Source organism: Sylvia atricapilla, chromosome 6 (genome assembly GCF_009819655.1).
Source record: "Sylvia atricapilla isolate bSylAtr1 chromosome 6, bSylAtr1.pri, whole genome shotgun sequence".
NCBI lineage: Eukaryota > Metazoa > Chordata > Aves > Passeriformes > Sylviidae > Sylvia > Sylvia atricapilla.
The window spans coordinates 15,292,033-15,313,522 of NC_089145.1; the positions used below are offsets into that span (position 1 = coordinate 15,292,033).

The window sequence follows — 21,490 nt, forward strand, 5'->3', positions numbered from 1 at the left end:
ATGCCTAAGGAAGACTGACTGAACTTCAGCCCTGTACACCTTCCACTTTTTTGGGCTTTGTTAAACCAAAGTGTAGTAAGAGCTTCCTGTTGACAATACATGTCTTTGACAAACACTTGGAATAGATGTGAAGGTTTGGCTACAGTTGCATGGTCTTTTACTTGAAAATACAGTTTTTGTGCAGCTAAAATTTGGGGCTTTTTTTTTTTTTTTTTTTTTTTCAGCAGAAAGCTAGGAAATGATTGAAACTCAAGCTCCTTGGAGTACAGGTAGAGACCATCTCACTGCGGAACACAGTAATCTGTTCAGATTACTGAGATACACCACCTCAGCATCTGGACTAAGGTACCAGGACTGAATACTGACTTATAAAAAGCTAAAGCAGACTCTGTCACAAAATCTGTGTTTCATTTGCGTGGGATTTTTTTTTTTTTATGATGTTCATTAATTATGCCAGACTGCAAGCCTCTGGGTGTGATTTTGTCTCTGGGAAGACTCTGGAAGCTGGCTGACCTGTACACAAAGACATTATTTCTTTCTGTAAACCTAAGACAATTGTACATCTAGTACTGAACATGGTTCTCCAAGTGCTACTTAAAATGTTGTGCAATTTTTTCAGAGCATCTATTGCCAAAGAGCAACTAAGAGTACTTGACTTCAGATTGGTATCTACAACCTATCACAACAGCAAAACATGAAATGATGCAATCCAGAGGCAGATGTTTCTTCAGCTTAGAGAAACATATTTCAGACAAACTACATAGTGTTCATGACGCCTATTCAATTTCATACAGGTTTTATGCTGCTCCTTTTTACTAAAGAATACAAAATGATTAGGGTCAGATTGACTTGAGGTGCTCTTCCTTTTACACACCTCACTGCATTGCACAATGGTGCTATTAGGGCAGACAGGTCCTGGAATGATCCAAGGATGTCAAACAGGTACGGAAATGGCTTTGGACTTAAATCATATCCAACCTGTTATGGGCGTGAGCCCAGAGGAAAAAAATAGTGTTTTCTTATCCATAAGCTACAAATCATTCAATACTCTGAATCCCAGTTAAGCTGGTGTTCAAATCCTACGCAAGCCAACAGCTGCCTAACTTTGAGCAAGCACACCAAAGCATTTTGCTGAACTATGGCTTTGGAAAACAATGCCCACTGCGAATCTTGTCTACCACGATTTCAGTAAAGCCTTTGGTACATCTTCCATGCAATTCTCCCGGAGAAGCTGGGACCCCATGGCTTGGACAGGTGCACGCTTTGCTGAGTTAAAAACTGGCTGGATGGCCAGGCCCAGAGAGGGTGGGAAATGGGAGCTCTACCTGGCTGGGGCACCAGTGGTGCTCCCCAGGGCTGGGAGCTGGGCCCAGTCCTGTTTAATCCCTTTGTCAGTGACCTGGATGGGGCATCGAGGGCACCCTCAGGCAGCCCGCACACACACCAGGCTGGGTGGCAGTGCTGCTCTGCCGGAGGGCAGGAAGGCTCTGCAGAGGGATCTGGAGAGGCCGGATGGATGGGCTGAGGCCGATGGTGTGAGGGTCAGCCAGCCCCAGTGCCGGGGCTGTCCCTGGCTCACGACAGCCCAGACACGGCCACGGGCCGGGCAGAGGGGAAGCGGGAAAGGGCCCGGGGGTCCCTTAACAGCAGATGGACAGGAGACAAGGCTGTGCCCTGGTGGCCAGGAGGGCCAGTGGCACCTGGCCTGGATCAGCAATAGTGTGGCCAGCAGGACTGGGGCCAGGATTGTGCACCTGCACTGGTGAGGCCACACCACAGTGCTGGGCCCAGTTTTGGGCCCCTCACTGCAAGAAGGACACTGAGGGGCTGGAGCGAGTCCCGAGAACGGCAAGAGAACTGGTGAAGAGCCCAAAAGACATCCTGTGAGGAGCAGTGGAGGGAGATGGGGATACTTAGCCCGGAAAAAAAGGAGGCTGAGGCAGGACCTTATCGCTCTCTACAACCGCCTGAAAGGAGAGTGTAACTAGGTGGGGGTTGGCCTCTTCTCCCAGGTACCAGATGACCGGAGAGAGAACATGGCCTCAAGCTGTGCCAGGGGAGGTTCAGGTTGGCCATTAGGGAGAAATTCTTCATGGAAATGGTGGTTAAGCATTGGCATGGGCAGCGTAGGGAAGTGGTGCAGTCACTGTCCCTGGAGCTGTTCAAGAAACAACTGGACAGGATACAACACTTAGTGCTATAGTTTAGTTGGCATGGTGATATTTGGTCTAAGGCTGGAGGTCTTTTCCAACCTTAAGGATTCCACAACCTCCATAAGTGAAAAAGATCCAGAAAACATTTCCTCCCCTAAAAATAAACAGAAGTATGACAGAAGGAGAAGTGACATCATCCTACACTTGTGCCAGTTATGGCCTAGGTGCTGAAATGACAAATCCACTAAAAATATCTAGGAAAAAATGATATCACATTACATTTATATTTTTGGAAAAAGAATGAAAAGAGGGTTTTTCATCCTGTATCAAGACATCCAACACTGTTACTGTCAGTTAAACCATTTGCAATTCTGATTACACCACCACTTTGAGGCTCTGCACAAAAAAAAAAATCTCTTATTGATTAAAAAGAATTTACTAATTTATTTGCTAACTCATAGGTTCTTTAAAAAAGCATTTACTATTTTTACCAAGATTTTTCAGTATTATACTGAAGACTGCATGTTTCAGATCAGTAAGGCTTTTTACTGCCCCCCTTTTTCTGTTTCAAAGATGGTGATTAATCTAAGTTACTACTATCAGACGTTTTAATTGTGGATGTTTTCAAGCTCATGTCTGCCTTACATCTGCATTCCCCTTTAATATATAAATATTACCACTGTGTATAAAGCACTGAAAAACACATCACAGAGAAGAATAGCCTGTGTTGTATATATACGGCAGACAAACAAAATTCCATGGAAAAACACACACTGTAAACATCAATGCCTTCCCATTGAGGACAGCTGCTGTAACACAATCCAGGGTGCCTGCTGCCAGGATTTTCCACATGAGTGCATCTTCTTTTAACCGCTGCTCAAACACTGGCTGAAAGAGGAGCTGCTAGACTGAACATGTGTCTGCACTCGGACGACAAACACACGGCACAGCACTGGAATGCAGAGCAAACCTCGGGATTTGGGCGGGAAACGAGCTGCCTGCTGCCTACCTTTGGGCTGAGTCCACAAACACTTCTGCTCTGGCTTTCAGAAATGCATTTTATACTTCCCACTGAGATAAGTGAGCATGTTTGTGAGCATGCACGCAAGGCAGAAATGGTTTTAAGTAGAAGTTATCAATAAATGAACCACAATTTATGACAGCAGTACAAAACACACATCTCCTGTTGCAGCCAAGTAGAAAGGAAGGACAAAGCTACCGGACACGCTTTTTCCAGATTAAATAAAATAGATATTGGCAGAAAATTTCAAAGATATAAAATGCTGGGGGGAGGAGGTCATCATAGGTCACTGCAGAAAATTTCTTCATAATATCAACAAAATGCAAACCAAGTAATAGATTAGATAGAAAACAGAATCAGGCTTCCCTGCACAAAAGGCACCTCAGCTGCCAAAAGTACAAGAGCAATTAAGGAGCACAAATCAGCTTAAATGCAGAGAGGAATAAATGGTGTAGAAAAAGGGAAGTGCTCACTTGAATTAATGAGTTTGTAAATTACCATACACACACATTTATCCATACACACACCCACAGCCTTCCACAATGTCAGGATAAAGTGTCCTCACTGGACACGGACCAGGCTGAGGGGTCTGATTGACACTGGGCTCAGATGTCCTCCAGTTTACCCCAGCTCAAAGGGCCAAGCTGATGGTTTTCCCCTTGCCTTCTGTTGTGTACTTCCTGATACACCACTGCAGAAATGGAAGCCTTTTGCCTGAATTTTCCAGGCAATAAAACAACCACTATTGATTCTTGACATATTTCTTACAAGATCACCTCACAAACATTATAGATTTAAAATCCTAGATATGTACCAGCCAAAGCAGACAGAAAATTATAGTAAAAGTTGTTTTTACTGGTGAAACAGAAAAAGGTTTCCTGCATAGATGAGAACACTCCAGGATAGCAGAACTCTTCTCCCTCTCTAAAGCCATCAATTGATCTGGTGTCCTCTCTCTGAATGACAGAAGTAAACAAAGACAAGGGCTGTGTGTGTGAGAGAAAGATTACAATACAGATCAAGAAAAAGGATTCAAGAAAAAAACTTGAAGGATTGAAGCTTCAAGGATTTATGGGAACACCTTCAAAATTTTAAGTGTACTTCTAGCTTTACAGAAGGGCTTAAAACTATGTGTAGCCAAAGGGCTAAGAAAACAAATGGTTAAAAGGAGATGCTGATACTTCCTTAAGTCTTGTGATTCAGCAGGGCCTAACTCACAATTTATGACCTTTTCGAGGCTGGCAATGCTATGATTACTCAACCTGGCTCATAGTTGGCAGACATAGTCCAAACAAGAGAATTGGAGAATCTTGGTTCTAATCCCTGATCATTTACAGGGATTCAGCTGGATCTGATTCAGCAACACATGCAGGCACATGCTGTATGTTAAACAAAACCTTACCTCCACTGAAGCTATTAACACTCAGAAAGCACTCAAAGTGCAATTTAACCAATTACCTAAATTGAGGGCTACATGTTCAGAAGACAGCTACTCCGAAAAGTGGTGTATTCTTCCTTTGGCTTAACTGCCTACTCAGCTGAGAGTGTCTGCTGTTTTCTGGGAAGCATGGGATGGTCAAGACCAGAATTACAGTCCAATAAAATGCACGAGACAATATTCAGTTGAAGCAATAAACAGAATTATCAGTGCAGCTACAAGGGCAGAAGAAGCAGAAAGTACAGCCAGGCAGCTTTCTGAAACCATAGAAAAACCCTTTTGGCTCTACCATACCTTGTCTCAGAAAATGTTTCCCAAAAACTTTCAGTTGTAGTGTATCTTTAGGTTACTGACAAACACTGTTAAGTCTAGTGGCTCCAGTCTTTGCATGATTTAATCCTGTAGCCTCTCAGTTACAACAAGCTTGGGGTTTTTTTCTTAAAAAAAAACCAAAACAACAACAACAACAAAAAAACCATGAAAACAAACTGCTAAAAACGGTAACAGAAGCCAGAAGGATCCTTAAGATCCTTTTGGCTATAAATGGCATTGTCACATAGGTAGAGTTAAGAAACACATGAGCTGTGAGATCTGTTTTAGAAGTCTTGACGAAATTTCATTTGAAGAAGAAAACTAAATGGAACAATAATGTTGAAACATGAAAAATCTGAATACAGGGAATGGACAGAGGGATATAACATAAAATAAGCACAAGATGTGAAGTCACCAGTTCCAAGAATATGAGTTGTTGAACACCCCTTGCAATACTAAAAATCTGCAGCTTTCCTTTTTGTTAGAATTACCAGGTAAACACCAGTACTTCCATACACAGAATCAAGTAAAGTTGGATGTTAAAAAGTCCTCACTTTCTGGATCTCTTAGAGCATCACCTAAGAAAATGGAAGAGCCTCAAACAGAAAAGTAGCAAGAAGCAAATATGTGTATGGGACCATATTCATTCTTCCATGAAGCCACACCATTTAGACACCAAATTCCTTTTGAATTTCACATAAAAACATGAACCCTTGCCCACAGAGTTAAAGGGATCATGACATACTTTGCTATGAGGAGGACCAGTGAAGTCTGCACCCCTGTATATGAATATCCACAATATGAGCCAGAGATGAGAAGGTAGCTGGTGGGGGGGGGAAGGCTCAGCATGAGCACACTGAGGGTCAGACATGGCTATGCACAACCAGACATTTAATGAATTTCTGCAGACAGCTGCTTACATAACTGTCAAGCTGTCCTACCAGCCCTTCAAAAGCACTGAGGCATTTCCCCTCCTTTAAGGAGGGGGAAAAAAACCCCACTCTGAAAGATACGAAAAGCAAAACTCATAGGCTGCAATAGTCACAATTACTTATAATAGCTTATGACTACATGGATAAAGCTTTAATCATTACACTGATGCCATTTGTCTACTATTGGATGTGCAGAGAAACCAGTTATAACTTGTCAGACATGATGGACTCGCGTTTTCTGATGTTTGAAGAGTTACAGTTTGCCCTTGCCTTTTGCCAACAATATATTTCCCCAATTAAAGGAAGTTATTTTATACTATTTTAAACAAAGGTTGAAGAAATGTGCCGTAGGAACAAACTTCCTGAGTTTCATTATCCAGAGCTTTAAAATGACTGGCAAGCTTCACTTTTGAGTCATATAAGCTAATTGATGACACCATAATCAGGAGGAGTAATGCTAGCCTAATCAGGTATTCTTTCTTCCTGGTAAATACAATCTGGGATACCCTGAGGGATTCTGCTAAGCACAGATGTAGAGAAAAGCACACAGAAAAAGAGGACAGGAACACATTTTTCAAGATGTCTTTTCCCCTTATTCAACTGTCGAAGAGAACAAACGCATTGTCCAATAGGGATTATAAATGAGCCTCTGCCCAAAGTTAAAACCGAACTTCTGAAAATATACATGCTACCACTTTGAATTTTATCCTTCAGACCTTGACAGCTTTTAACCTATAGCAAAGATTTACAAGCAAAAAAGGTAGATGTAAATTATTTTTAAAACACAAGTATGAAATTATATACTTTGTCTTTCTGGTGAAAAGAAGGGACCAAAGGGACAAAGGAATGCAGCCACCAATTCATCCATGGATTTGCCAAGCCTCATGACAAGATGATGAAAAAACTTTTAACTATTTCCATTTAATGGAAAACATAGCTTAACAACATTATAGGAAGGCTCCTAAGAACATGTCAACTACCTTTAAGAAACCAAGACCAATTAGCACACTCAGCAGCTTACCTCCCTGCCCATAAGGCAGCAGTATTTTCCCTCTCATGAATGCACCAAAAGCAGAGTTCAGATGCAACGTCTTAGAGGAACAAGTATTGGAGAGGAGTCAATGGTGGATTCCTACAAAATCGTTATAAGATGTAATTTCAAGGGAAAAAAAAAAAAGTTCAGGCCTCATGTACACCTCATTTGTTTTGTCCTTTAATGGAGAAAGTAAAACATACTGACTGCTGTCAGAAAAATTAATACTTTGACTGATACTCCAAACATTACGTTGTCAAAAAACTGCTGCAGTACCTTTCTCCCCATCAGTCCCAAATAGAGCTGTTGTATCTGCTTTTCTCCTCTATAACCTGGAAATAGACAAAATTTCATCTTGGAAGCAGACAGCTAGATGCTGGAAGAGGAAATGCCTAGTTAAAGGTTAATGTAATTTCACTGTTTTGGCCATGGGTGAGAGTGAAATATTCATTCCCTGAACTGAAATGTCCCTCAAACTATCATATTAAATCAATCTGAACCTACCTGTCAAAAAGAATAGAAAAATTATCAGGAGAACAGGGGTTGTCTCCTGGTGTCAGTCATTCAATGGCCATAAAGATACTGGCTTCCTAAAAGAAGTGCAAACAAGGCTGAGAAAACAGCCTGTCACAGCCATCTCCTTCACAATTTCATTGCTCATGTAGAGTATAAGTGTATCTTTACTTACATAGGCCTTCACTTCATTAAATTACAGGCGTTTCCCAGCTCTCGACTTCAGTAACATCTCACCCTCTATCTAATGAAAGAAACAGTTTAATGCACCGGAGAATTTAAAAAACCTGATTGTTTAGCTCCCTTTGTGGGTTGTAAGACTTACACTTCAGTGGAAGAACTACCTGTGAGCTTTCCCTCTTCCTCCTATCCTACACAGCTACTTAGTTAATGAAATGGAATATCATTTAGACTTTACTCATTATGAAATTAAGGTATGGCCAGACAAGAAGTTCAAAAATCATCTGAGGATGAGTAACATGAAGACAACAGTATCACATAACCCTATGCAGCAGTGTATGCACATCTGCCCAATTTTTTCTTGTTGATCCTACCTGGCTAAGGAGGTTAAAGTAAGGGAGGTCATGACGGACAAATCACCTGAATCTTTTTATTCTTCCATGACAAAGTATGCCATATCTGATGAAACTATTATTCAGCCCCCAAAAATAAACATAGCAAAATGCTGTCAGCCATGATAAGAAAACATTAAAAAATGCAACTTCCCAAGTATCATAATTTTCCAAGGAAAAAGCCACTTTCTACAATAATGATCTCAAGGGAGACATGCTAAGAGATGGCAACATAAACTTCAGGATTATCACCCCTCTGAGTCACTAACACCCTGTTTATATCCAGTTGAAGACTCAGTGGTTCCAGCACCATTTACAACATTTTGTCTCATCTTTCAAGGGTTTTTCCTTTTTCTTTTAATAGTTTCCAGAAACCAGGGAGATTCTGACATGCTAAAGTGACAGAATGCTATAGGTAACCTTGTTCAGCAGCAGAATACTAAAGGTCTATCAGCTTTTAAATGTGTTCTCTCTTAAGAGGAAACAGATTCCAAACTTAGAGTTAGATAACATGTTAAGCTGTTAACTTCTTTTAACACCTTGCATTCTGTCCTGAGACCTATTCTCACCATGGACCTATGTTTGAAACTTGTGTGCAAAGCTGTGCTCATGACCTATGCTGCAAGACTTTTTCATGATGTGCTGTGACAGATTAAGAACAAAATCATCTTACTTTAAAACTATAGTTCTGGAACCCTATGCTCATGCAACTTCACCAGCAAGGCAAATCAGACAGTTTCAAATTCATATTGGGAGTAGCTGGATCATTCAAACACAAAGCAGAATGACTGAGGGAAAATACTGTCACTTATCTGGTCAATTTTAAGTTTTAATGCTTCCCCAAAAGCCCTGATCACAGTTATTGTACTGAATCTTCAGTAATTGTATTGAACACCACCCAGCTGGTCTTTAGGAATGCAAGGAGCAGGCCTCAGAAGGATGGAAATAAGGCTTCCTGAGTGCAGCCCTACCTCATGTCCAAAACAAATTTGGAGAGATCTCCTACTCCATCCTTCTCAGAGATCAACAACTTTTAAACAAGTACATTTTTCAACTAAAATCCTTTGTATCCAGAGTTTCTAAAGATATATTATGTTTAGATTTCCTCTTATTTCACAATCCTGAGGTGATATTAACTCTTGAGTCTGTAGGTGACAAGTGTGGAAAGTACTGCAGTCATCTCATCTAACACTTACATTATCATACACATACATATACATGTATTTTTAACCTTTAAGAACTGAAACAATTTATCATACACACTCAGGCCTTTTTACCCTTCAAAATAAGGATTACAAATAAATCTTTCCTAAAAATTCCTAGCACTCTACTTGGAGCATCAGTGAAACCTGTTGAAATGTAAGACTGCACTCATGCCACCCCCTACAATGCTAATTTTAGTCACCCAAATGCCTATTAACCCATAGTAGAGTAACTCCAAAGTAGAGAAAATTTCATGTATAACATGACTGCCCCCTTGTGCTGAATTAGATCCTCTTCCATTAGAAGTTTGATTTCTCACAACTCTAATTTATTTCTTGTGTCTTAATATGAAAAAAACCCCACTAAAACAAGTAATCAAGCTAGTTTCTTAAGTATAAAACTAGAGCTATACAGTTCTTGAAAATATGAAAAAACAAAATGCAAGCTAGGGATGACAAAAAGCGATCTGGAAAACAGCATTGCACAATTCCAAAGTGATAGGATCTTAATCACTGTAATTTTTATTAACAACATTAAAAAAAAAAAGGTAATAAAGACAGCAGCTTTTTCCATCTCAAAGGCTAATTTTTTTTATGCAGTCTCTTTTTTCGCAGAATGACCTGGGTTGAAGAGATTTTAAAAGTCACCTAGTTCAATCTTGCCATGGGCAGGGACTCCTTTCTCTGAACTTGCTTGCTCAGATCCCCATCCAACCTGGCCTTGATCACTTCCAGGGATGGGGCATCCACAACTTCTCTGGGCAACCTGTGTCAGTGTCTCATCCTCCTCACAGTAAAGAATTCTTTCCTAATATCTGATCTAAGCCTGTCCTCTTCCAGTTTGAAGCCACTCCCCTGTGTCCTGTCACTATACATCCTTGTAAAGAGTCTCTCTCCATTTTGCTCTGGGCTCCCTTCAGGTACTGGAAGGCTGCAATTAGGTAACCCCAAAGCCTTTTGCTTTCCAGGGTGAATAATCCAAATTCTCTCAGTCTTTCCTCATGGGAGAGGTGCTCCATCCCTCTAACCAGCTTGGTGGCCCTGTAGTTCAGTTACGAAATGAATTCAGTCAAGTCAAATAGCAGGACTGTGAGCTGAGCTCGCTGGGTCAGACACCCAGTGTGACTCACTGGCAGCTCTGAACACAGAAGCCTGGGTTCAACATGTGAAACAGACTCCTACCAAAGGAAAATTCCCAAAGAATCTCAATGGTCCAAGAGGGTACGTAGATACATACAGGATAAAAACTCACTTTTCAAATTATTTGGATGGAAACCTAGGAGCTAAGAAATGGCAAAGGTAATTTCCTGGGAGTTACTTCTTCTGAACATACATCCACACAGTTCCTAGAGAAGAACCAAGATGTCTAGAATACCGCATCACAAATTTAATACTAGAAAAAGCAGCAGCCATCAAGCCAACTGTAGTGATTTGAGTCTGAAACACACAGATTTGCCAACAGAATTAAAGGCATTACATTCCAAACATAAACACATCCAGTGGTATCACCAAGATCAGCTGACTTTCCTCCCATATCCCCAGCTCATTTCCTCCTTCTGTCACTGCTGATATGGCTATCCCTGTTCACCGAAGCTTACATCCTTTAATTACTCTCTTTCCTCCTCTATCCTTCTCCTACAACCCATCTGCTTCTCCACAGCATTCCCAAGACTTGGCCTCTTCCCCTCCAACCTCCTCAAACCCAATTCATTCCAGCCTTTCAGCAAGCTGACCAAAGGAAGCACAGATTGGACAAGGGTAACTCAGGAACTAAGGTAGAGCTTTCTGAATAATTTTGTTTTCCTACTACCCAAATTCTCTCCTCCTCTTTTTTCAGTCTCTGAACTGGACCTGTCACAACTGCCACGTGCACTTTGAATGTTTTCCCCATGACAGTGCAACTGCGTAGAGCTAACATCCTTCTCTACTGCACATTTTATATGTTCTGCAGCCTACACAACTGCCTTGCCTAATCAGGTAGGAACTGGACTCAAAAATTGCAATTCAAATGTGAATATTCTCAGACTTCAGACTCTTGGCTTGTTTTTATCCTTTCCTCCCTTCCTCTCTTTGTTGTTTTTATCTTTAGATCTTTCTGACACCAGGACACCTTGCCTGCATAAAGAAGGACCATTAACAAATGAGAGACTCCTGCCATTCAAAAATTTTTAATAATACATTCTTCTCTCAGTTAATCTGCAAGCTATACTGACTACAACTCCATTAGGTACGATTTATATTGAACTGGTTTTGTGAGTTCATACCTTTAAACTGTGCTTCCCTCAGAGAAAGTTCCTGGTTGTGCCAGGTCTCAGATGTGCTATCGGTGGAAATACTGCAAGGTCTATAGTATACATTATTTGTCAGTTCATAACTCACAGCAGAAGTCTGAAAGCTTTCAAGCTTTCAGACAAAAAAGACAGAAACAATTAGGAGCTCTAATAATCTGATCCTGCTGTTTGCAGTCATTTAAAATTATTCATGTGTTTCAATATGGAAGTGATTTAACATAATTTAGCAAACCTGAAACCTACATTAAGATGTAATAATGATGAATGGAAGAGACCCAGCACACACACTCATAGAAAACCTCAGAGTTCTGCAGAGTAAAGGAAGCACCTCAGAAAACCTGGCAGGTGCCCCAGTGTGGGTGGTCTAAAAAAAAAAAACGCCAAAAACCAACAAAAAACTAACCACCCAAAAACCCCCCACAAAATTCAAAATTAGCATCTGAAATTTTAACATAGGCAAAACTGGGTTAGGTTTCTAAAATAAAAAGCAGATGGACTGAGAACACTTTCTAAATTCACTGAAGAATAAATACTATGGTTGCATCCCCCCATTATTTATCATCCCTGCAGCCAATTTAAGACTCAAACACTGCTATTTCTGGTCTACTACCTCCTGGTTCTTGACATAGGCTCCATATACACCAACCACAGCACAAATCCTCTAGGACAAAGCACAGTGCAAATCTTTACCTTTCCTTCCAAATAAAGACAATTCTCACAAAGCCTAAAAGTTCTAAGAAATTAAAAATCAAGAAAATAAGTGGCATATCAACTTTTTAGTGTATTTATCACAGTTAGAACTCAGATGAAGTTTTGTAACATCTGTTTAATTAGGCATTTAACTTCCTGTTCCTGCTGCATTATTGATTTATTTTATGGAATGGGTAATAACAAGAACCATTTATTGTCACCCAGTTATAAAAATAGCAAAGAGTACGGGATGGAAAGAGAAAATAAATACTTTTTCTTATACACTGGAGTGAGGAATGTTGTGATATTTTGGGGTTTTACCATCAAATAAAAATGGGGAACATTTTTTAAATATTTAATATTTCTATTAAAAATCATATCCTTTAAAAAAAAAGTTGTTGGTTCACAATTTTTTTGCTTGCTTTTATTTAAAAATTAATCAAATTACATACATACTGGTGTCAAATTTTCAGCAGCCCTGGTATGACTGGTATTTATGAGCTGTTCTCAAGTTATAGACAGTGCCTAAATAGGTATTGATTAGGAAAAAAAAAATAGGGCTCAACTGCTTTTTCAATTAAAAGCTGCACTACATGGAAAAAAGATCAAGTCATGAGGATAGTTCAAGTATGTTTCACTGCCTACATGCTAAAGGTTTCAATAAAATGAACTTACTGTCAGACACAGGTAAATAAGTAATTTCAAGCAGTGCAAGATCCAGCTTTCTGTTCACTGCCCTTCATATTTCTTCTCTAATGACCACAAAACCTTCCTGGCATCACCTGGTGTTTTCCAGTCATACACAGTTTGGATTATGGAATTGGCTTCCTGGAAAGTGCCATCCCTCAGAAAAACACTGCACCTACAAAATGCATCCTCACAACTACTCATTAACCAAGAGTCATGTAATGAATGTTAGGTCTCTGCTGTGCTCTGCTCACTTCACCAGCTCTCTGCAGGGTGTTGTGTCTGTTTTCAAGGCTGTAAGTTTTAGGGGCCCAAAGTTCCTGAAGGATCCTGGGAACCACACCACTCAGCAAGTCCCCTTTCCAGGAGCAGTCACATTTCTGTACCAATGACACCTGGCTGCACAGGAGATGCGGCTTGGCTGCTGGGCAGGCCCTGATCAAAAGGACATGAGGACAGACCACCACCACAAGTCACCACTTTTTGATCCATTTCCCTTTTGACATTATACTTTGCATTTTTCATAGGAAGAAAAAAGAGGAAAAAAAACGAGCACAAAGACATCAGTTTTCCTTGGGAAAGACAGACATAAACGAGTAACTGAACACAGCAATAACAAGCTTCTATATATATTTTTATCCCAGTAAGTGCTCACAGAATTGAGTGCTCACAGGAACTCGAGAAAAACACAGACCAAAACACAACCACAAGCAACAGGTCGTTTCTTAGCTTTAGCTTGCTAATAGACTGACAACTAGTCTAAGATACTTCAGGTATTTTGTCTGCAAGACAGTGAAAATACTTTAGCTTTTCCCAGCTGAACTTCTTGCTGGAAGTAAAATAAAACATACACTTCTACACATGGCGATGACAAAGTCTTCGAGCCCCTGAGTGAAATCACAACTATATTCAGGACTGGCAGTCACACAAAACCAAATTTCAAGCAAGAGTTCCATGATCTCCTATGAGCTTTTCTATCCAGAGCAAGTGCCAAGGCCACGCATGCTGCACTTCACTCACCCAGCATTGCAGGATGATGCAGAGAGCTCCCCACTTTACAGCTCAGCAATGGATTTGGCAAACGTTTAAACCAAAACCTTCCACTGCAGTAAGCCTTGTTACACCAGCAGGGTGTTAATCACACTTGGCCATGTTTTTAACTTTGGAAAAAAATCAACAATAATGATCAGAAAAAGCAGCTGCAGAAGAAAGTATTTAATGTGTCAATGTTGTAATTGAATTTCCAGAGAAGTACAGCAAGAGGAAAATGCTACACTTAGGCTGAACTGGATACTGGTCATACTGGGAGCAGCATTTGCTTATGAAAAAAACCTGCAACAATTTCTTGGTAAAATACTGTGGATGAAGTTAATAATAAAAATGTATTTATAATATATTCAAGCAATTTTCAGGTCACTTTTACCCATAGAACGTACATCATGCAATTTCCTGTACAATTACAGTATTATGCCAGGTAAACTAACCCATTTACACCTCTCGGAATTGTTTCCCTGTGCATTAACACTTTACAGAAAGGTATTTTCCTTTAGCTGTTCTGGTGCACTATTCACCAATATTTAAACCAGCTGTTGATGTCCATCTTTTCCAGCCCAGTGTACTTTATCACAAAAGATGCTCCAACAAGACCTTATTAAAATTAGTGATACAAGTACTGAAGCACGAAGGTCACATGTGCTATTGGTTTTAAACACCATAATGTTTCATATCTGGACTTGATAGCTGAGCCTGGAACTAGATGATTAGGTCAAAAATACACCAGATTAACTCTTTCCTTATTAGGCAGTGTTGGTTTCCAACTCTACCCCAGGAGCAGACACTGATACCTGTGGCTACACTCACATCCAAAGCCATCGTTTCACTAAAGAATTTTTTTTTATTTTTACAAACACTAACATTTTGACCAATACCAGAATAAAAATTTTGCTGAAAATGCTCATTTACTAGTTTCCATCTGCACATGGAATAAATCTCAGTGGTCAACTATGTCTCTTGGCTGGCACATACCGACCTTGACAGGCATTCCTACAACCTCGTACTGATACTGATTTCCCTGCTGCAAAGCTGTGATGCTGAATCCAGTATGTTTGCTACACTACAGCACAATCTATGCAGCATCTGTGGGCATAATGTTGCCCATAGATTTTGGAGTATTCCAATCTAAATGCTACTTACAAGTACTAAATTTTGCAACTTTCATAACTTTGTTACCGCACTGGTAAAAAACTATTACCTTTTTGCATTGTTACAATTTACATGTTTAAAGATGTTAAACATAATTAACATACCCTCGTTATTGGATAAAATAACTCCCAATGAAAGTGCATACATTATAAATTAATCAAGTTTTTAACTTCTTTTGGTATATCCAACATGTCTAAAGCAAAGAGTAAAGCCATTCTCCATCCTCATGACAGAAAAACTTTATTCCTGCATAGAATTTGAATTCTGGAATTAAGACAATGACAAAAAAAATTATCACTTTTTTATATTAGATAAAAGTGGGATATTTTTATTGTCTCTCCCATCCAATAAAAATTAAAAGAAAAAAAAAAAGGGTTTGCACTTATCATTCTGCATGATGCCCAAAGTAAACAATGAAAGAAGTAAGTGGGGAGTTGCTTGTTGTTTTTACAGCATAGGAGCCCTATACTTCTGAATCACTAAGCAGCTGCAGTCTGGTTTAATTACTCAACATCACTCAAAATGTAAACCAGCACTTGGAGACCAAGGAATGCAACATCCATCTGCAGCACAAAAGAAATAGCTAAGCTATCTTAGCTTCTGCCTAGACGGTTTGTACACTAGAAAAAGTCAACACATTACTTTTATACCATGTCAGTAACATAAAATAGCCAAACAGTAATTCTGCACTGCAGTTGAATGCATCAGTGGCAATTTGCAGTAAGGGAGGGAAGACCACCAGAGTCTTAGTTCATCCGGGTTTGCAACCTCTAACACAGAAGGCATTTGTCCAGTACTGACTTCTGGCAAATAGCAGCACCAGTGTATGACAGCAGTCCCATCTCCAATAAAAAAATAGATAGAAAGTTAACATAATAAAAAGAGGAGATGTGAAATTGAAAACTTTAGGTTCCTGGCTGAATTTTTTTTTCATCTTGTTAATTCTTTGATACAAGTCTTTTATGTGATTATGCTTATATTAAGAACACAGCATAGTAATGCTGTAGTTTGATGAAGTGCTACAGCCTTTTACAGGATCAAAGGGGATCTGATTATCCCTTCTGGTCTTCAGAGCTATAGACATAAACTGCATGCTCTATCTAATCTATGAAAAACGCAGCCCCCCACCACAGGACACAAGAACTTCTCCCTAAAGATAAAAGAGGCAAGTAACCACATGGGACAGATGTTCACCACACCAGTCATTGCACTGTCACAAGCTGCTCAGTTGCTGCAGTGTCAAGGGTGAAATAAGACGCCATGAAGAACTGCCCAAGTCTTCAGCACATCTCTGTATGTTTAATCCACATACAAAAATAAATACAGTAAATAACTGCCTGCATTAAAAGACACAGTCAGTCAACTTTAGCCAACTCTATGTACTGGCTATTCAACATCATACAAACACAGAACAGGCCCCAGCTCAAAGGGCTGCCAGGTGAGGCTTAGGATGGCCAAATAAATATATCCAGATGCAACAGCACCTGCTAATGTCACATTTGTCTCAGCACAGCTCGGGTACTTTCCAGGTGCAGGGAAGAGTTTATAGGGATTTTAAATTCAGGTAGCTGCACGCAGAAATGCACCACGTCCAGATTATTAGCTCATTGCTACAGCGAGAGTGCCACAGCTATTTTGGCAGCGCCCTTATCAATATTCACAAGTCAGAAATAAAGTTCTTATAAACCATGATGAACACACCAAAATATCCATCTGCCTTTTAACATTTAAGAGATGTTTGCTGATGTCCTGCTCTGCTACAGCCACCCAGCTCTTGAGCTGCAGACAAACTCTGCAGCCCCCTACATCTGGAGCTAACAGCAAACTAATAATTTCTCTCATCAGAGATTCTTTGAGTCCTCTCTGATGACTATATTGCATTGATCACTGCTCATGTAAGGGGTTAGCCATTTTTAGGACTGGACTGCCACAGCTCTTCTGCTCTCCTGTACAAGCAGCAACAAGGAATCAGGATGGGATGATAACACTGAAATCATTAGAGTGGCTTGATTTACAATAATTCTGGAGTCTTTGGCTGAAAAATGAATTTTTTTCTTCCAAAGAAGAAAAAAGACGACTTCTTGTTAAACCAGATTTAGGGACACTACATATTCGCAAGTGTCTCCCAGCAGTCAAATAGATGAACCAATCAGATTCTTCATACATCCAAAGTTCTAGGGTCAATTTCTATGGCCAAGTTTATTGTAAATTCATCACGAGAAACACAGGATATAATAATGCGATTCACTACCAAAAGGAATAACTGAGAGAAACTGTCCTTTCCTTTTCAGTAAACCTTTAAACCAGCAGATTGTATGCAGAACTCCTAAGGGAGCTTGATGACACAATGAAACATGCAGAATGAGAAAGGATGCTGCCCACTGTCCATCGAGCGCTGAAGCCTTTCCTGTTGCAAGTGAAGTAAATGACTGGAATAATGGCACATGACAGTAACCAGTAACGAGTGAACATTAAAGCTCTGGTCTTAACTCAAGGATGTTCTTACATAGCTGCTATCACTGCTGTTCCTCTAACCTGCCCTGTGATTAAGGATAAAAGTGGACCTCATGGAAGTCATGGTTTAAATGTTGTTAACAGCATTCCAGAGGGAATTTTGTGACAGCAGAAGTCAGCTCTTCCATCTAGCCCATTTGAGAGTTAAACTGAAATATTTGCTCAGGCTTCAGAGGGTCATTTTGGCATAGAAGAAGAGGATAAAAGGAATTTTTTTACAAAATGACCAAGCAAATCAAAGCAAATAGGGATTCCACTCACTGATAATCCAAAAGAAAAGAGACAGTGATAAGACAAGTACAGCACTGTTTGTTCTGGACAATGTGGTTGTATCTCTTGCCAGCAACCTATATACCAGCAATTAAAACATAGACCACTTCATAAAAATATAGAAGAAAAGAGAGAGAAAACATTATTTCCAACAAAAGCCAGTGGTAACTGCAGCAGCATGGACACGGCACCCAGTGTTTACCAGCACATTTTATCTCAAATATTTCAAAGTGATTAAAAACACCCATTTCAATCGTTCAGAAACATCAATCTGTTATCATGTTCTCTCAAACTGGAAATTATTAAAAAGACCTAAATTTGTTTGCTTAATTATTACATCTATCATGATGTTTAACAAGGAAGGGTTTATTTTTAAAATGTCACAACACAGAATACGTTCAGGATGGAAATACACTTAATAACAAAAATTAAATGCTTTTTGTTTTTAACATAAAGCTTTCCTTTAAGTGTAAGCCCACTGTATAAAATCTAAGATCACATCAGTACGTTACTGCAGGAAAAAGATTATTCTATACGTAAATAGACAAACCCAATGCTTAACTAATTAAATGCATTTTCATCACCCCAGTTATGAGGTACATGAAACATCTGGGGAAGAGTCATTAAAATATCAAGAATTATTGTTATTTTGATACAGACAATAACAGGATCACAAATGTGCCACGTTAGCTAATGCTTACAGGCAGAAATACATGCAGCCAGCTGGATCCACACTAATGCTGAAATTAAGCAATTATACAAACACAGGGCAAGAGCCTCTGGTAACTGAGGCTCAGCTACAAGTAGCATCGATTTTCCACTACTTTAAAATGCAAATAAAACAAAAGAGCCAACACAGTGAAACAGAATAGGAGACAATCAATCTGGGAGAACACTGGGAGAAATAAACCAGTGCGAAGTCCAGGGGAGAGGGGTGGTATTGCTGCAGCCCAGTTTTCTATTTCACTTTCACAACACAACAGATCACAGCAAGCATTAAACTAAAGCACCAAGTTTTACCTCAAACAACACACCACGTACTGTATTTTTTTAAACTGTTACAGATCATTTTATATGTTGTCCTGTTTGAACATCAGGCCTAAGCGTCCTTTAATTGTTATTTTGGTTTCCCAAAGGGGTACTGAGTGTGGTTAACTAATACAGTAATCTTCCTAATGAAAGATTTCCCATCAGCAATCCCACAGAAGTAGGGCTTCATTAAATACAATATTTATTTCAAGATAGATTTAAAACGGAGTCAGACATGTCCTGTAAAAAAAACAAACCCACACCTGCATTTTTCTTACTGGACACAGAACCAGTCCTATTAAACTCAGTGAGAATATGCACCTACATTTACCAAAAGAGAACACTTTTTTCATAAACAAGGAGGGCTCTGAATTTTAATTTAAAGGGGACTTTAGGCCTAGAAGCCTTAAGCCCTTTATCACAAGGGTTGAAAGTCGGCATTTACTTTCCAGGACAAGTGAGGGAAAAAACACTCAGCCTCATTGGTTTTTAAACCACAAGGATGCCAAGTGTTTGCTTTTCAGTACCACAGCAGGTGCCCCGCTCTTCTGACATATTTGTGATTCCAGTCAAAGGGATATATTTTCCATGCTGTCAACCGAAAGTCACTTTCTAGTTGCATGTCTCAAATTCACTATGTAAAATTTACTCATGTATTCATAACCTTCAAAAATTAATGTTTATTCTGGAGTCACCTTTCTGTGATTAATGGGTAAGTTAATGCACACATTGCAATAAATATATAATTGGCCAGGAAACAGTTCTATGAATCCCAAATCCATCCATCCTCAGGTCAAGTGTTTTACATTATGCTTCCAATTCTGAAAACGTCTTCGTATTTCTGTTTCTCTGATACAGTCTGTATTGCTTTTAAGACCTGAAACTAGATCTATTCTCACTTAATTTGAGTTGGCTAAGTATAGCTGGTACTATAATTTTGTTAAGTACTTAGGTTTGCACTAAAAAACACAGGATTTTCACTAACTTTGACTAACCCTCATACCTGGTGCTGATCTGGGACAGTTTAGGGCCTTTTAATTAACTACATACAAAGTAAATGCACTTCCAAGCAAAGAGTTCTCAGGATCTACGTTTGGGCACTCATGTTTCAAAGAGACACATTTAAATTAATATTTTATCCAGTTTTACATTTCATCCAAATTATTCGGTTTTGAATCGAAACCAAAAGCCTTAAAACAACCAATGAATTCTATTTTCTTCCATATTAGCAGAGACAGTTTAAGCTGTGGGGTACACATTTTGTACCATCCCATCACTTGTGACTTAGAGCAAACCAGGGAAATTTCAACAAAGGTTACAACCAAAAATTAAGGGACTAAAAGAAAACTATATAAGTTACTGAGAGTCTAGGGTGTTAATTTGGTGAGGTTTTCCATCTGAAACACACCGCCAATATTCTAAAGTTTCCTACAAGTAATTAATAGGAAAAAAAAATAAATCTCAGCCTCTACGCAGGTTGGAGTTAAAGATGATAGAGTGCCTTATTATTTGAAATGGTTCAATAAGAAGTAACTAAATAATTCCCTAGCCCAGAAAGGATAACGGAAACTCTTAGCACTCAAGCATATTAGAAAAGAAAAAAAACTCGCAGTGTTGAGGCAAAAAGCTACACAGAGAAAACATCTAGATCTGGTTTTCTTGCTCCATTGTTCTTGTCTAAGGCTTGAGGAAATTTATTACTTCCTCCTCCTGCTTGTACCACTAAGAAATCTTCCAGAATACAAGTCTCCTACATCCCCTGCCTACAAACAGATGTACACTTGGGTGAATTAGATGAAAATGCAAATACCTCTGTCTGGGGACAAGGAGGAATCCACCCAAACATTTTATTTTTCTTTAATGTATGCCCTTCCAAAATGGCTCTAAAAAGTATGTTTCTGCTTCTCTGCTAATTATAATACATATAGAAAGATGGCCTGGAAATTGGCGGCGAGCATTTCTGCAGGTTTGGTACCTCAGAAATACAAGTATGCCAAGAATTTTCATCTGTGGTTTCACTGCATACATCCTCAGATTTTTAGAGGGTGAAAAACCTGTTTCGTTCCATTGCTAGAGGATATACTGCCACACACCTACTATGGCAAACAATAAGCATTTTTCAGGATTCTGAATTAAGTGATAGAAGACTTATTTTTTAAAATTTTTAGAAGAAAAATCTGCTGCAACTTTTTTTTTAGAATAATCTTTCTATTTTTTCAGAATAATCTCAGAACCTGAAGATAACATTTTAGCATAAAAGAAAAGCAGAAAATCTTCGTCCAAAAGGGAAAATACCAAAATCTTTCCCCTCCACACACACCTACAGGCCTATTTCAGATCTTTTTTTTTTTTAGTATACAACAAAGTGATAATAATGATCAAACAGAGCTTTTCTTCCAATTGAGAATATAACTTAACCATTAGAGAAAGTGCTGCTGAAATTGAGAGACTTGAATTTCATACAAGTAGTACTTAAAATTTTCGCTTTACATCTATTCCACTGGAAAATGGTGGAGGGAGTAAGGTGACCTTTACCAAGTACTCCCACATATTGTCTCCACGTAAAAATCTTAAGGCTATCAGCCACCAGCTGCCCAGAGACATTACCTAAAATCTAAAGCCTTGTGTCAC

At 39.3% G+C, this 21,490-nt stretch overlaps 1 protein-coding gene across 2 annotated transcripts in view; it reads right to left on the reverse strand.

Moving 5' to 3' along the window:
• KCNQ1 (potassium voltage-gated channel subfamily Q member 1) overlaps positions 1-21,490 on the reverse strand; it is a 330,886-nt gene that overhangs the window by 207,837 nt on the left and 101,559 nt on the right. The gene's annotated exons all lie outside the window — the stretch shown is intronic.